Consider the following 12,909-nt stretch of genomic DNA (forward strand, 5'->3'; position numbering starts at 1 on the left):
GGTCTCAACTGATCACTATATAAAAAATACACACACATAGATGAAGCTACTTTACCATTGGTCCATCATGGTCAGTTTTGTCTGGTAACAGCTCCCCAGGGTCTCGTAAGAGGTCTTTCACATCACCTCCTTCCTGTTCTTTTTACCTAAAGAAGCTAGGGATTGAACATGGGACATTCTGCTTGTAGGGCCTGTCTATAAAAAGTCTATGCTGGGGATTATCGGACCTGCATGGACAAAAGTAACGCAGAATTAGTAAGTAGGGGGATTAGGTGAAGCTGAGTTTTAAAAAGCTGGATGGATTCAACCCATAGTTTATTAAAAGTAAAGGTAAAGGTATCCCCTGTGCAAGCACCGGGTCATGTCTGACCCTTGGGGTGATGCCCTCTAGCGTTTTCATGGCAGATTCAATACGGGGTGGTTTGCCAGTGCCTTCCCTAGTCATTACCGTTTACCCCTCCAGCAAGCTGGGTACTCATTTTACTGACCTCAGGAGGATGGAAGGCTGAGTTGACCTTGAGCCAGCTGCTGGGATCGAACTCCCAGCCTCATGGGCAGACAGCTTCAGACAGCATATCGCTGCCTTACCACTCTGTGCCACAAGAGGCTCTTCCATAGTTTATTGGACTTCTATCATTCCCACCGATTGCAGGTGCTGAGAATATCTCAGGATTCTCTTTGTGAACCATCCACCCAGCCTGTCATGCATTGTTTCAGAGGAGCCACTTAAACACTATATTTGTGCCGCTGTTCAGGAAGAATGTAGACAGGTTAATTTAAGAAAGAAGGTTTCAAAAAAGGGTAAAATCTCAAGGAGACAATGGAACTGATTACAAGAGATTTTTTTTTTCTGTACATAACAATGATCAGAAAGAGGAAATGAAGCAGAGTCCAGAACAGAAATAAAAGAAGTTATAAGGTTGTGAAATGTAACCAGTGTTATGACTAGGAGTCTGCAAGGGGAGAGCATTAGAATAAAAGATTCGAGGCAAAAAAAAATACTGACCAGAGGAAGAAAATGATGGATCCGGTCAACAACTCTTTCACTTTTTGTAAGTTGTGGTGGAATGCAGCATGGATTCATACTGTGATATGTTGCCAGCATTTCTAGCATTATACCAAAGCTCCGGGGAATAAGGTCCCCTGAGAATATATTTGGATCTTTCAAACAGGTTTGTAGAACTTGGTGGGCTTTCTCCACATTATATCTTCTTGGACTATGTAAAGTACTATCAACATTCAAGGCATAATGATGAATGCAATCATCATGAGAAAAAGAAGCCTAAATTAAACCCAACCTGCTTCCCATTGCAGTAATCCATGCTCTTCCCAGCGAGTTTTTCCACTGAGTCTCACTCAATTCCCCTCCTTTCCACAACACTGGAGAGTCAATGGTAGCATTAAATTCAGTGTAAAAAGATACCACATTGGATTCCAGCCTGATTTTTAAACTCAGTTTTGATTCATGCTCTTCTTTACACCAGTCCGCATTTCACATGGCTTTTCTCTCTATAGAGCCTATGATCCCAGATGGATTCAGCCCATCATCTGCGGGTAGACCATTCAATTGCTCAGACATTTCTTCACAGTTGCCCAGATACCCTTATTTATGTGAAGCCCATTTTGCTCTGAGGTCTAATTTATTTCCCTAGCACCAGGAGATATCCAGTCGCTGCCAAATGACATTAGATAGTCCCCCTCCCCACTTAGGATATTATTATTACTATATATGCCCTTGATAGAACTCAATATATGTTCCATTCCTTGCGTGGACAGACTAATCTATACAGAACACTGACGGAGTCTCACAGCCTTTCTCCATTTAGCTTGCCAATTGTAAAACCAATTAGTTGGCAAATGTTTTATCCTTTGGGCATTCTAAGTGAGCCAGACAATTCTTTTATTGCATACTGCTAGGCTTTTCTGACGTCTGAACGCAGAATGTGTTTCAAATAAGAACTTGGCCCTTCCACTAGCAGAGATTAAGTCCAATGGCAGCACCGGTTCAGAAATCCTGAGTGTTGTGGAGATTGGACCCAGATCCAAGAAAGCCCGCTCATTGAAATATGCAAGGCCACATAGCAGGCAGGGAGGGAGGGTTCAGAGTATCAGATAGCAGAGACCTTGGTTCAGATACTCACTCTGCCACAAAAAGCTCGTTGGGTGACCTTGGACTAGATCAGGCTTTCTCAACGAGGGTTTGGTGAGACCTTGGGGTTCTCAACAGCCCTGGAAGGGTTTCCTGAATGGGTGGGAGTTAATTAATTGTTTATATATTTCTAAAAATTTGTTAAACATTTATTGGGTGATATGACCATATATGTTCATATCTACACACACACGCCAAAATGGCCAATGATAGGCCTGGAGAGGTTGAGAAGGGGAGGGGCCATAGATGGGCATGTACACAGCTATGTGTCCCACCCTTATTCCACATGATCAGGCCACTTCTGGAGTTTCTCGAAGACTGTAGAATGTTTCAGGGGTTTCTGAATGGTAAAAAAAGTTGAGAAAGCTTAGTCCACTTCAAAGAATTTTTCTGAATACACAGCTAAATTCTTGGGAAAGGAAGGACCATCTCAACCCATGATATCACACTGGAATTTAAAACAAAAACATGGTGAAAATCAAACTGGGAGGAAAATCATGTTGTATAGTAATGCAAATAGACAATCATTAAAAAAAATGAGAGCCATTCCATAAGAACATAAAAGCCCTGCTGGATCAGACCAGTGATCCATCTAGTTTACTAGCAAGTCTCAAACAGTGACCAACCAATTCCTCTGGAGGGCCAGACAGAGGGATTGAGGTTGTAGCCATCCCCTGATGTTGCCTCCTGTCTCTGGGATTCAGAGACTTAGTACCTCTGAATGTAGAGGTTCCCCTCAGTCACCATTGCTGGTAGCCATTGCTAGACATCCTCTGTGAATCTATCCAACCCCCTTTTAAGGCTGCTTATTCCTGTGGACATCAATACATTCTCTGCCAGTGAATTCTAAATTTTAGTCTCATAATAGCAAAAATTGCAAACTTAAATGGACTCCGGGGAATGGTAGAGGACAGGAAGGCCTGGAGGATCATTGTCCATGGGTCAGACACGACTTTGCACCTAACAACAACAAATAGCAAAAAAGAAAACATGAAGACAAGCTAACAAAGAAAAATCTGCAAAGAGACTGCCAGGCAGAAACCTAACCCTAGTCATCATGAGTGAGACTTTAGAATTAGTTCAAAACACAAAGGAAATGCACTCTCTGAGACAGAGTAGAAGAATTGTCATATTATATACTATAGCAAAGAGGTGCAGAACACAGGGGTCCCCTATCTGCTCACCCTCTCATTAGAGTTACATCTATTTAGAAGCTTTTGCACTTTTCGAGTTGCTTCCTAGAGAATTATTTTCTTCTTTCAAGCTAGCAGTGTGGGAGTCTTAAAGGGCATTGAATTCTTCATTGAAAGAAAATTCCTTGCAATGTTCCTGAATTAAATAAAGTCTAAAATATGCCTGATGAATTATCACATAAAAGAAACAGAGAAGTGGAAATGGGGATGGGCGGGTTGGTTAAAATGCTTCTAGAAGAAGAGCTGGATCTTATATACCACTTTTCTCTACCCGAAGGAGTATCAAGGCAGCTTCCAATTGCCAATTGCCACAACAGACACCGTATGAGGTAGGTGAGGTTGAGAGAGCCCTGATATTACTGCCCAGTCAGAACAGCTTTATCAGTGCTGTGGCGAACCCAAGGTCACTCAACTGGTTGCATGTGGCAGAGTACGGAATCAAACCCAGCTAACCAGATTAGAAGTCTGCACTCCTAACCACTACACCAAACTGGCTTTAGTGAGAATCTGTATGTTTGTATGTCAGGACAGGAGGTAGGTCAGATCTGTTGTTTATTTAACCAAGCTTCCAAACAAAAGCTTCTAGGGAAGAGAACATAGAATAAAATCATGAAGTGACATTAAATAATCAGCCAGTAAACCTCTATCGGCCTATAGAACCATCATTACACAAGGTTAGGAACGCAAACTAAATAGCACAAAGGTGATAAAAAAATATAAGAATTTTAGTTTAAAACACAACAATTCCACAGTTGCCTTAGCACCCCCAATCATTCCGAATAGTCTCTCATTTGCCATTAAATGATCAAAAAGAACAAGTAATCAAACCTAGCCATGCACACACACACAAATCCCTCCCAGCAGCCATCAGAAAGAAAGTCAGGAGTTGCACCCTTCCAAATATGCAAAAGTCCTGTTTTTAATCCCCATAGAGGGGAAAGATGGCAGTTTTGGGGAAGTGTTGCCTAATTGTGCTTGTATTTTCCCCTTGCCAGGGCTACAGGCAGTTCTGACCAGGGGAATACCACAAGGAAAATAACAATGCCTTTCTCCTCCAGCCTCCAGCACCATCGTCCTTGTGCCTCTTCTTCACTGCTACTTTTCCAAGTCATACTATACATGCTAGAATTGCCAGTTCTGCAGTGCAAAACGCCTGGAGATTCAGCAGTGGGTCCTGGGGATAGACCTGTGATGCAAGTCATGCCATAGAATCTACCCTCCAAACTTACCCATTTTCTCAGGGGAAACTGATCTCTGCACTCTGCAGAAGAGTTGTAAATTCTAAGAGATCTCCAGGCCCAACCTGGAGGTTGAGAACCCCAGAACACAATGTCAGAAAAGGACCTTCCCCAGTGCCTTTGATTCATTGCAAGGGCTACAAAATGACCGTATAATTGACACACAGTGTATTGTTAGGCAATGCAGTAAGATACAACATTGCCTCCTCTGATTGTTGGGGACTGAGAGCTATCAACAGGGTAAGGTAAAGGTAAAGGTATCCCCTGTGCAAGCACCGAGTCATGTCTGACCCTTGGGGTGACGCCCTCTAGCGTTTTCATGGCAGACTCAATACAGGGTGGTTTGCCAGTGCCTTCCCCAGTCATTACCGTTTACCGTTTACCCCAGCAAGCTGGGTACTCATTTTACCGACCTCGGAAAGATGGAAGGCTGAGTCAACCTTGAGCCGGCTGCTGGGATTGAACTCCCAGCCTCATGGGCAAAGCTTTCAGGCAGCTGCCTTACCACCCTGCGCCACAAGAGGCTCTTCAGCAGATGTACTTGCATAGAGGGGAATGGGATCACACCCATCTGGAATTCATTTCTGCAATACTTGGATCAACAGGGTACAGCTATTCTATCTGGTTCTATATTATGAGATTTGAGAGTCATATGGCTGGCTGGGTCGGGGACAGGGCATTAGACCGTGCACATGGTGTCATGCGGCAGACAATTCTCATGTTCGAAACCCATTTCTAAAACTCAAGGAGTTTTGCTACGAATGCTTCCCTGAACCTTCCATTTATTCAGCTTTATTGTCAGTGAAAATCAGCTCGACGAAAGGAAGCCACGATGAATGGTATTGGAGAAATACTGATGCCATTTATTTCCCTTTTAAATTTATTTTTGCTCTCCCACCTGTACTTAATACAGCCCTTGGGTAGCAGGATGCTGTGTACAAGAACCAAGGTCGTCACCTATCCAAAGCGCAGCTGAGTAGAACTGGCACTGAAGAAGCATTCCCTTTCCTTACAGATAAGAAACCCAAGGCCATGGCAGGGGGTGGAGGGATGTGTGTGTTGTCTGCAGAGATTCTCCTTGTCTGTTTTATACGAAATAGTTGTCTTGCTTACTGGCATAAAAGCAGCAATAAATCCACTTCCAGATGAGGAGCCGTCACAGGTGCCAAAACACAGGATGTAGCACTTCCATCCCATTTTGTGGAAGAAATTCCCTTGCTTTGAGTTAAGCTAAGATTCATAGACTAGCACTTACTTCAGTTCAATTGTTTTGCCATTGCCTTCATTAAAGCTCTACTTAAGGTAGTCCCAGATAGAGCCTGTTGCAGAATGCAAAGGATATGGGGGAGAATGTGCCCAATTGTATTTCCTCCTTGATAAAGCATTCCAGACTTCAGCAGATGTACTTGCATAGAGGGGGATGGGATCACACCCATCTGGAATTCATTTCTGCAATACTTGGATCAAACATCTGGCTCCTGATAGACAACATTGAATTCAGCGGCAAGACTAAGGGTCCCCCTTCCATGTATGCTAGAGGGAGAGAGAGAGAGAGAGAGAGAGAGAGAGAGAGAGAAAGAAAGAAAGAAAGAAAGAAAGAAAGAAAGAAAGAAAGAAAGAAAGAAAGAAAGAAAGAAAGAAAGAAAGAAAGAAAGAAACAGGGAGGGAGGGAGGGAGGGAGGGAGGGAGGGAGGGAGGAAGGAAGGAAGGAAGGAAGGAAGGAAGGAAGGAAGGAAGGAAGGAAGGAAGGAAGGAAGGAAGGAAGGAAGGAAGGAAGGAATTTTATAGTCATGTGCATGTTACAATTAAGTCCAATACTAATTTTATAACATTTTGGAGGGGGATCATTCAGGGTAATTTTCTTTTTGAGTTGATATGGTATCTGTGCATCAGCTTGATTCTTGTGTATCTTGTACCTATTAATGGTGGAAGGGGGGTTCTCTTTTTGTTTAATTCCATTTTTATGTCATTTCATCATATTTAAAAAGTAATTGGTACAAATTGGCTGTCAATTTTAACAGCAATGCTGTTTGGAAAACACAGTTTGGAAAAGTGTTGTTGTTTTTCCCTCCTCCTTGTGGAGAAAATCTAAAAGAAACGTGGCTTTTGATGCCAAGGGCATCGTTGTATTAACAAAAAAAATCTAGGAAAAGAAGATTGAATAGAATTGATGAAGGGGTTAGATATACATACATTGTAGATGTGGTTTATATTTTCAGGGAATTGTTTATTTTTACAGAGGCAGAGGATGGATGATAGTATTAGTAGATTATTCAAACCAAACCTCAATAAACCAATTAATAGGAGGAAAACTTCACCACCTCACTGAGAATTAGGAATTGTTTCTACTGGAAGAAATGTGAACTTTACTCTTTGAAAATTTCTATTATGGAAGCTGTATTTCGACAGGGGGGACTGTGATGGAGAAACCACTCTGCTTAAAATAAAGAACTGAATGATGTGGAATGTAATTTTACACTCAATGCTTACTTTATCCCTTCCCTGCTTTCATGTCCATGCAAACTTGCTATCAAGGCGATTTCTCTTGTAAACTCGTATGTATGAAAATCTTTAGAGCTCTGAACAGAATTACTGCACAGATGCCTGGTTGTGATGAAGGTTAATAAAAAAAGAGAGAAAGAAAACATTGCCTGAAAACAGATGTTTGGATTTTGAAGTACAAATATAGCTGTCTCTTGACAGATAAGCCCAGATCCCACCAAGTCTAAGAGATAAGAACCATACATTCATTCTTTAATCTGATCTGCTTTACTCATCAACACTCATCTGATGGATCCTTTTTTGTCTTCTATGCTCTCATGCTTTTGAGTGATTAGATGGGTAATTTATATCTACACATCTAAATCTCTATCAATGTTTACGTATGGCTTCAAAAATAACAGGGGGAGTCTGTTGCAAACTAGACATATTAGAAGGATTGGGGGGGGGGTATTTTCTTAGCACATTTTTGCCCTGCCCAATCCCGAATATTACTATGGGAACCTACAAAGCTGTCTAATCTCAAATCAGAATGTTGACTCAACTATCTTGCTCTTTTGCTAAATTCAAGGAACTTTCCAAGAAGAAAGAACATCAGCTGGCATCCCTGGGGCACTTTCCGGAGGTTCACATGGTTATTTCACTACAACCCTTTCGGAAAAGGTTAATCCCATGGTCATTTCTGTGTTAGTCATCGTAGAACATTATTTGTCTGATCGACACAATTCAGTGTTTCTCACTTCTTGGTATGGGATACTCTGTCTAAAGAGCTGCCAACCTCCAGGTCTAAAGATCCTCTGAAATTACAACTGAACTCCACACTACAGAGATCAGTAAGGCAGTGGTTCTCAACCTTCCTAATGCCACATTTAACTTTGGATCGCATTGATGCATTTGTGTGTGAAAACAATCCGAAACGGAAGAAAATAGAATGTGGACATACTTTAAGATGAATATTGATGCTACTTGTTTGTCTGATCTTTCCTTGCAACTGACATCGCTGCTCTCCCAGAAGGAAGAAATATTATATTGCAATGAATTGTAAATTTGATTAGGAGGTTGACTGACCCGAGGTAGTGAGTCCGAGAGGGGTGGTATTCTGAGAGGGGTGGCATATAAATAAAATAAATCAATCAACCATGCCTAAACCCCCTTTTTTATAAGATTTGTAACTCACTCAACTCTGTCTCAAATTATATTGCTTTCTCTGTCCTCCTCAGCCTCTTTATTCATCAGATACAAAACTCTCTAAAACCTCTGTCTCACTCTTTATTTCTTATCCACATACTCTTCATGCATAAAACTCTCCCTTTATTTACCTTGCCTCTTTTTGTCCTTTTAAAAGGAAGCTATTTTAAACTCCCTTTGGTTGTCCCTTCACATTTCCCTTTTGCTATTCTATTTTGACTCTCTTGATTCTTCTTATCCATATGTTTAGGTTAGTCATTGTACAGATTTCTTTAACATCACACAGCAAGATTCTTGTTTTCCTTCTCTTTCCAAATCCCCTCTATTTTCTTCTTTTTTTCTTTAGCTGAATGATGAGTCTGTCAGCAAGCAGCTGTGTTTTTTTTCCCCTAACATACAGGACCTAGCATACTTTAGGATGTTTTATAAAGAATAAATGAGGGCACAGATTTGTTTTCTGCTCTCCTCACAAAGGCATACCAGCCATCGACATAAAATGTCTGATTTTCATCTTTGTATTCTTAAAAGGGGAAAAAAGTATTTCATAACAGACAGAAATACCAAAAGGATAAATAAAGAGAAAAGAGGTCATGTAACAAGTTATATTTTTCAAAAATTGTCATACATTGGAGGGTATATAGAATAATATATATGTATACGTATACGTATATAGAAATATATTTCTTCCCAACATCGTCCTCATCATAATCTTTGCAATAACCTTTCAGACATCTCAACTAAACCTTATAATTAGACTATTTGACCACTATATTGATCATTTTCATCATAGCTACATATTTCATCATGTCTGCATATTAATTATAACCTTAATATATCGGACTATCACCAAAAAAGAGAGAATTAAAATGAAAAACAAAATCAAAATTTGAATATATGTATTTATAATGAATTTGATTTTGTTCTGTATTTGCCTGGTAATAAATTTGCTATATATTTTTACAGCATTTTAAATTACTTATTATAAATTAGTCTCCTGTCCTCAGATTTCAAAACCAATCTATTTTTCAGATATATTAATTGTGCCATTACTACAATTTTTTCCCATTTTTCTAAACTTGTACAGATACAGATTTCTGTCTTGCTGTGTAAATTATTCTAACCACAGTTTCCATATATTCAGTTATCCCTTCCAAATCTTCTGGTAATTTTTCAGGCAGTATTCCTAGTAAAATATTCCTGGCTTCCATGTGAAATTTTAATTTCAATACATTCTGCATTTTTCCATATATTTCCTCCCAATATGTTTTGCCTTTTTACAAATCCACCACATATGATAAAAGATCCCATCTATTTTCTTGAAATTTCTAACATTTTCCTTTTAAAGTTTTTATCTAGTTTCTTAATATCCTTTGGAATAATGTGTCATATGAGTAATTCTTTGAAGTAATGTACCATTTATACAAATTTTCTCTTATTGTCTGGCTGGCTGTGAACTTGATTGCTTTTCCTCATAACTATTCCCACTGGTGTATAGGTCATTGCTCTCTGAAGTTCTACACCCATTTTATCCAGTTAGGTCCTAAGCAGACTTTCAATAAATCAAATCCCCTCCTTTGATTCACCTATCAGTTGGGTTCCCCCCCCCCCAAGAGGAGAGAATAGAGCAGGCTTTCTCAACCAGGGTTTCATGAAACCCTGGGGTTTCTGATGGCCCTGGAAGGGTTTTCCAAATGGGTGTGAGTTAATTATTTTCTGGGTTTTTTTTATTTGTTAAACATTTATCAGGTGATATGACAATATATGGTCATGTTGACCCACCCTGCTCTCCCAAAATGGCCAATGATAGATATGGAGAAGATAGAAAGGAGAGAGGCCCTGGGTGGGCACATAAACAGGTATGCTTCCCAACCACATTTTGTGGCTTCTCCCTTACTTACTCTTAATAAAACGCACAAGCGCATCGATAGAATACTGCAATAAAAGAACCTTGATGCAATCTTATATAAACCGGAAGATTCTTGATGTGATTTTTACTGCTGCATTCATTTGTTAAATAACTGTGCCAAAGCGATATTGATAGCATCATACATACGATCACATCAGACAACAATAAAATGGTCATGTTTGATCCGTTTTCAAGAATGCAATAGTTACCGAGAGGTGGAAGGAAGAGAGTTTGCATGAACAGAAGGAAGTCAATACTGTGGGGAAATGCATATGCTCCAGTTTTGGAAAATCTCTTGATTAAACTGTTATTGAATGAAAGGCAGAGTGGGGAAAAAGTATAGTACAGGAAAGGAACAGAAGTGCTCTCATCCCCAAAGGCTATCACCTTTGTCCTCTTCTGGCTTGCTTCTGAACATATATAGCTAGCCAGGGAATGCAAAATTCATTGGACCCTGGGAAGATCCAAGGAGGCAGTTCTTGACATTTTTAGGGCATGCTCAGCCTAAAGATTTTCCTTTAGCTGTGTTGCAGTCGCTGTCCTTTGAAAGCCCAGACCGCTTTGCCAAGTATCTGTAATCGAAAGATTTACTTGAGGATTTTTACCAACAACCTCCTAAACCATACTGTCTCAGCTTTCTGTGCTATTTCATGCCTTTTATGGTAAAGCATAATACTGCAAACATATGGAGCATCTGAACTCGTGCCAAAAGTTTAAATGACAAGGTTAAAAATATACAGGCATGCAGGGAACTCATCCCCCCCTCCTCCTCTTCCTTTGCTGGATGGTTCTGCAAGCTGGAGCCAAAGCAGACACTAAATCAGAACTTATAGCTTGTTTCGTCATTAGCTTTATGGATGTATAGAGTGTTGGGGGTACTTTCAGCTAATAAGATGGAAACAGTCATTCTCAGTTACCAAAACAATCAGACCGTTATAATGAATTCCTTGCAAGGAGCTGGGGGGGGGGGGGAACCAGAAAGTCTGGAGGTAGCTCTAAGGGTTGAAGAAGCTTCCAAATAATGCATGTTGGAGATTCCCCCCCTCCCCACACACACACACTTCATCCTCCGGCTTTATATTTAGCCTGAAGGATGGTATCCATTTCAAAATCTCCAGCTTCTCTTATATTGCTGCATTTTTAGGCCATAGGAACTTTTGGGGCCAAGAAAGTTAAAGCAGTAGATGATTTTTTTTAAAAAATGACCTACGCATCTTTGAGAAATTTCATGCTGCAGCCTTTTGCATCTTTTCTTACCATCGAGAAACCACTAAAAGATTACTCAGGCTTTGAGAACCCCCAGAACTGGTGCACTTGTGCAGAATATGTTTGGAAAGCATAGCTATCTACACCCACCCACAGGGCCCCCTCCCCTTTCCACCCCCTCTAGGCCCATTATTGGTCGGGGGGGCAGGTTGACATGACTATATGTGGTCATATCGTCCAATACATTTTAAACAAATTTCAAATATGTATAAAAACTAATTAACTCCCAACCATTCAGGAAATCATTCCAGGGCCTTCAAATCTCCCCACCTTTTCCCTTTTTTATCGAAATCTCTATGGTTCTTTTAAAAAAAAACACCCCTTTCTCTAAATGCAAACTGCAATAGAACAAAATTTGAGTCCATGTACATGTGTGCCACTGGCCTAAAACTTTGTTCTAGTTCTTCAGCCAATGCATCTATCCACCTGAATTTATGCAAGCGGTAATGTCACCTATTCTAAAACCTAGGGATTTTTAGAAAGATTATTATAATTCATTTGCTATGCATCATGAGCCATTTAAAGATTAAATTCCTGCTTTTTGCTTTTTCCCCCCTTTTTTTTGTGGAAAGCAGATAGCAGGGATTTCCCAGCAGTTGTTTAGATAATGGCTCTGAGCCATTTAAACCCTGCTTTCTGCTCCCCCTGACTTATCGTGGGGAGCAGAAAGCAGGATTTGAATTTAAACCACCGTTCTTTGTTCTCTGCAAAAAGCCATGGAAATTAGAATGCAGGGTTTAGATAGCTCTAAGCTATTTAAACCAAACAGCTGAGTGGCAAGGGACTCTGCACCACTCTGCTGATCTTCTTGAAAAGCTGAAAGCATACGGTTCCCTGGTTTTCAGTTGGGTAAAGGTGTTAGCTCAGTGGAGATGGCTAAGAAACTGCTATTTGCAAACGTTTTCCTTCCTAAACAAACTTGGCGCCTGAGAGCCCACTCTTTAAAAATGATACCGAATGTTGTAAAACAACTGCCAGCCAAATAAACCATTTGCTCTCATAAAACCTACATTCCTTCCATTAATGCAGGGGTTATTATAAGGCTATGCAAATACGCTAAATTAATCATGTTGGCAGAACGCCTCTCACTCCTACACTCCAACCTACAGCAGAGTTATTTGGGAGAGGAAATATTCTTGTCATCATCCTGTCTGGATTAGTCCCCTTTGGGGAGACTAGAAACCTGGAATCTATCTATCCAGGGGTCTCCACTTTGTTTGGGTCCCAGCCAGTTGCTCTGTTTCTGGCAACGTAATTATATTACAGGGGTTTGCCTTGGCGAAATTGGCCTTCAGCTACATAGAAAAGAATTTGGACGTTATGGTTTGTTTCATAACAGCATCACTCCATGTTAATTGCTCTGTGTGTTTCCCCTATCACTTCCTCAGGAAGTGGTGTGCTCTCCTTCTTTGGATGTTTTTAAGCACCAGCTAGATGGTCCTCTGACAGCAATGCTGATTCTGTGAATTT

The sequence above is a fragment of the Paroedura picta genome, chromosome 14 (assembly GCF_049243985.1).
Source record: "Paroedura picta isolate Pp20150507F chromosome 14, Ppicta_v3.0, whole genome shotgun sequence".
Classification (NCBI taxonomy): domain Eukaryota; kingdom Metazoa; phylum Chordata; class Lepidosauria; order Squamata; family Gekkonidae; genus Paroedura; species Paroedura picta.